Consider the following 5,259-nt stretch of genomic DNA (forward strand, 5'->3'; position numbering starts at 1 on the left):
CATTTGAGTAATGCAAAATTTAACTGCCGCAGTCGTTACGCCCGATGCGCTAAGAGTAATCTGGCTAACAATTTCCAAATTATTCGACCTACCAAACTTAACAGGTGTGTGCCTACTCACAGATGGCACGTATTGAGATGGAAACTTAGAAATGTGATTTTGATATATTTAAAAAATATGTTTATTTAAAAATATAGTTAAAAAACCCTGACCAAAAATATATCCCTACAATATATTTATTTTTTATTTTCATAACAAAATAAATTAAACAAATAAAATTATTATTAGTTATCAATAAAGACTTAATGATAATAGGCAAAATATTAGAGAATTAATTTCATGTTTATTTTTGCAAAATAAAAATTAAGTGTCAGAGATTGACTAGTTGGTCAACGTTGCCCATGTATCCTTAGTGGCAGAGCTCGAAAAAGTGCAACAAATTTTCAGCTGCAGTGGCTTAAGAGGCATTAGTCAGCCGACAGACAGCGAGACGGTGAGACGGAGAGACAAAGGGGCGAGTACGTTTAGTATTCGCGCTTTGCTGCTGCTGCTGCCGCTGCGAATGGTGTACTTGAAGCGATTGCCGTGCACAATTCCCGTTAAAAGCTTTTACTTGCCAATTGCCGATGGAAACAAATGCGCCGTCTATTGCTGTGCACTTGCCCCTAATACCGCCTCCGATCATCCGTTAGTCTGTTTGCTGACCAGCCTGTGCGTGTTGCTGGAGGACTTTTACTCTCTCTCTTTTAAAATGATACCCATTACGTTATCGGCAAGCAAAGGGTATCATATAAAGAGTGAGAAATATTTATATATATTGTAGGTCAGTAGTTCAATAGCAATTGCTTCATCTTTTCTGACTAACTATGAGCCCAATTGGCTGGAACATGTGTGCATATTAAGTATACGTAACATTACTGATTGTTGAGCATCTCCTTTTTATGCTACCTTCTTCAGCTTTCTCGAAAATATCTGCAGTTCTGCCATCTTAAACATTCTTCGACCTGTTCAGTAAGCAGAAATTCGCGTCTTGCCTTCTGCCTACAGGTCTTGGGGCCAGCTACTCCCAAAACAAAATCCGCTCTAACTTCTTTTTTTTAAGTTAGTTTTGCAGTTTTGCCACATTTAGTATTTTGTGTTCTGTTCTTTGCTGCTCTTAAGTAACTTGGCCAAAGCCCGTGCTACCAATTGAATAAAGGTGAAGGCTCGGGCAGCAGAGAGAAACCGAGAGAGTGTGAAAAGCACTCAGCTGTGCGCTCAATGTGTGCATGCGTGTGTGTTGCCCGTCAAGGCTGAGCTAATTGAAAACTACTTGGCAACACAGGACTATGGCTAGCAAACTACAAATCGGCAGCAACAAAGAAGCTAAGAAAGCCGCACATTACTCATCCGCAGCGTATACTGCTGGCGTAAGCAAAGGCATTGCCTGTGTTGTTGTTGGCGCTACAATTGTGGCTAGTTGCTTGCTTGTTGCCACGTAGCCAGCCCTGGCTGGCACTGTTCTATTCTGTTCTTTTCTGCTGCTGTGGCCTAGGCACCGGCACGTCCAACCATTTTGCTTTTTTCGCCATTAATGCCAGCGCAGGGCTCTGTGTGTTTGTATGAATACATTTTGTTTCAAGCTGTCGCATAGTTGTTTCCCTGCGTACGTGATAGCGCAAGACTGTGTGTAGAGTATGTGTGTGTTAGTTGAGTGGGTGGCAGTGGTGAGAGTGGTGTTGCACCACAAATGCATATCGGGCCAGGCGTTGCGCTTTGACTCACTGCCAGACGAATGCGACTTAATGCTTCCGGCTTATTTTCAGTAGCACGTTGAACTCAGCTTGTGTGGCTCCATGCCGATCGGTACGCTAATACTGAGAACCAAAAGGCAGCACCTTTAAGTGGACACTTTATCAGCTAAGAGGTTACCACTTGCAACACTTTGCTGCATTTGAATTATTTCCGTTTTGCACTCGTTGCGAGCATTGAAATCACCTACGATTAAATGTATGCGACATTCCTGAAGTACTTTTTCGCTTTCCGGCTTCAAGCATGCAGCATTCAACATGCAGCATGCAGCATGCAGCATTCAGCAGGCAGCCATGATTTAGAATTAATAAAGGGGGCCAAAGCTGCACATTTCCCGTTTGCTCCTGCTTAGCTCTGTTTTCTTCTTCTTATTGTTTTCTTTTTGCATATTCTTTGTGCATTTGTATATATATTTAAATATATATATACGAATTTGCTGGGCTGGCTGCCAAGCTGCAAGTTTGTCGCTTCGCTTGCAGTTGACTTCTTTTGGGTGCTGTTTCCACTAGCTGCCACCTGGCATTGTTTCAGGGCGAGCACATATAAATGTGTTGCATACATTTCAGCGCTAGATTTATGCAGCAGCCGGCTTGTGCATATGCGTTACGTTGGCGTTGCAGCTTTCGCCTTTGCTTTTATGCAAAATGCAGTTAAGTGTGTATATCTATGTGTGTGTGTGTGTGGATTGTGTGTACATAAAGTTCCGGCGTTTCTTGCTGTTGTTTTTCTACTATATTTGTGTCAAGTACACGACGCAGATTAAAGGGCATAAAGCTGGAAGATTGCATAAAGCACACACAAGCAGAGAGTCGGAGCGAGCGAGAGGGAGAACATGGGATGCCTGTAGAGCTAAAAGATAAATGGGCAAGCAATGTTGCGCAAATCGAAAGGAATTGCAATTTAATAGCATAACCTGTGCCAGGGCTGCGAGTTGCTCTCAGTGTCTCTGAGCATCCCACTGATTGTTGTATGTAATTGGGTTACGCACAATGCACATATGTTATCAGATATCATTTAATCAAAGCATGTCATTTGATAACGCTTAAGAGCAGCTTGATGTCACCCATTGTATCAGGTTCTATCGAGTTGACATGGATATAATATAAAACACATTAGATTACATTCAAGAATTTGCATGATAAATATTAAAAGTTTATTTTATTTTAATTCACATTTTTTTATGGTAAACTTTTAATACCTACTAATGGGGCAAATTTGCATTATATTATGGATTATGTATTAGTATTACGAATACGTGATGTGAAGCCGCCCAGCGTGAGAGCTGAATAGAACCGAGCAAAGTAAACGCCAGACTGCAATTTTACATTAAATTGCAGCGAGGTGTGAAGCCAAGCTGTTGGCCAGCTGGGTGTAGTTGGAGCAGTTGGTGCTGCTGCTGCTTCAGTCATAGTTGCAACTGCAGCTGCGAGAAAGCAGGACTCCGAGTCAGCAGTCAGTCGCACGATGGGGCAACAGCGCTGTTCAACTTGACTCGCACATTGTTGCATGCAGCGAGGCGTTTTCTTTGAGCATAGCACGTGCCTTCCCTGCCGGATGTGGGCAAGGAGACGAGCCAACCACGCCGACCTCCAGCTGTAATTCTTTTTAGCACGCGCTCGCCTGTGTGTGTTTGACTAATGGCGTTCAGGTAAAATCCTTATATGTGATATGTATTATATGTGTGAGCGTGTGTGCGTCAGTGTGTGCATCTGTGTGTGCGTCTGTGTGTGTGTAGTGCGAGCCACAGAAAGATAAAAGTGAAGTTCAGCTCAAGTATTTTGCATGCGACCCAAACTAATATTGCCAACTCCGCGCGATCCATCTTGCTCGCGCTCTGCATATGTGAAGCCCGCAAAATATGCCATTTATCACAGAGACTTTACTCTCGCACAAGCGAATCGCATTCAAGGCTATCGCGTCTACCATCGGCTTGCTGCCGTTGTCTCTGTGAACGGGACAGAGAGTTCATAATTAAATTCAAAGACTTGTACAATTTTCGCACGCTTATGACACAAAATTTATGAATGACTACCATAATATAAAGGTTTTCATCTCTCTCATACGCTTTTCTTTCTTTTTCTACCTTCGTCTTTATCCGGACGCTCGACCACCTGCTGTCTGCGTGGCCCACTCACAGCGGGCGCTTAAAATTAATAATGTCGAGCGTGCTTCTAAAGCAAAGCTAAACATTTCTATGCATGGGCTCTGCGGCCATTCCGAGCCCTAAGAGTCTTCGAGTCCCCCGCGAAGCAGAGACAATGGGTATTTGTTGTGCTTGATTAGTTGCCTGTCAGCAAAGGCGTCTTTGAACTGGCAATACAGCGCTGCAGCTCAGAGAGAGAGATATAGAGAGAGAGAGAGTTTCGTCTAAGCCCCACAAAGGCATTTTATATAATATTTGGACCACGTTCAGTGTCGAACTTAGTGAGTAACAATTAGTCAGTTATCAAACTATAAATTAAAGAAGGGATATGCATGCAGAACACAAAAACAAAGGGTTCAATGAAATATTGCTGAGCTGCAAGTGTTCTGGCAGTTGTTATCGACATTAATGTGAATTATCGATCGAATGCGTTTCTGATGATTTATTGTTGTGGCTTGGGGGCAGCTCTATGCGCTGGCTTTGCCGCCGATTTGCAATGCTTTTCATTTGGTCACCTTTCACGCACATTTGACACAAGTCACGCGTAGTTTTTAATTAAAAAACTTGTGCGTGCAATTATTTTATCGCACACGTTTGCCGATTGACATTTTTTGTTGGACTGCGAAATAATTGTATATTTTATTGTGCGCTTTTCGAATTGCAATCGGAGCAAAAGTTTTCATCTGCGATACGTTTAAATGCTGTAGCTTTATTTTTTGTAATATCTGCTAGCTTAAGAAAAAATTGCGTATACGCAGCGTGTGCCCTGTGCTGCTACTGCTGCCGTTGCTGTTGTTCTTCTCGCTAGCAACAATTGGCAGTAAGTGAAAAAGTGCACAAACAACTTTTGCGAACAACAAAACACTCAAAAGAACTCGAGGCGAATAACAACAGCAAAAGAAAGTGGCGAAAGGCAAATTCTAGTTTATTGCAGTTGTTCAGATTTTCATACCCTGGGACACTTGCTGACAGGATTTATTTGCAAGAGTTCGAATTCAGGAAATTATGTTTTGTTTTTTTTTTTTTTTTAACATTTGCAATAAATTTCAGAGTTTTGATATCTACTCAATTGCATATGGAATGCAGCCTTCTATGGTCGCTTCGAGTAAACCTTTTCTTTCTTTTTCGATCCGCATGTCGAGTGCGAAATGACAAACGAACGTAGCGAATCGACTGAAACTGAATCATCTGATTCACTGATTAAGCACGGCAGCGGACCGGGTTGACGATTGGCTGTAACCCTTTGGTGGCATCATCACAGCGTCAAGCTGTTGAAGCATGAAATTTTCGACGCCTAATGAAGTGTAAAGGTTTATCGTTTGAGG

This window comes from Drosophila hydei, unplaced genomic scaffold, assembly GCF_003285905.1.
Source record: "Drosophila hydei strain 15085-1641.00,03,60 unplaced genomic scaffold, DhydRS2 tig00008121-arrow-pilon, whole genome shotgun sequence".
NCBI lineage: Eukaryota > Metazoa > Arthropoda > Insecta > Diptera > Drosophilidae > Drosophila > Drosophila hydei.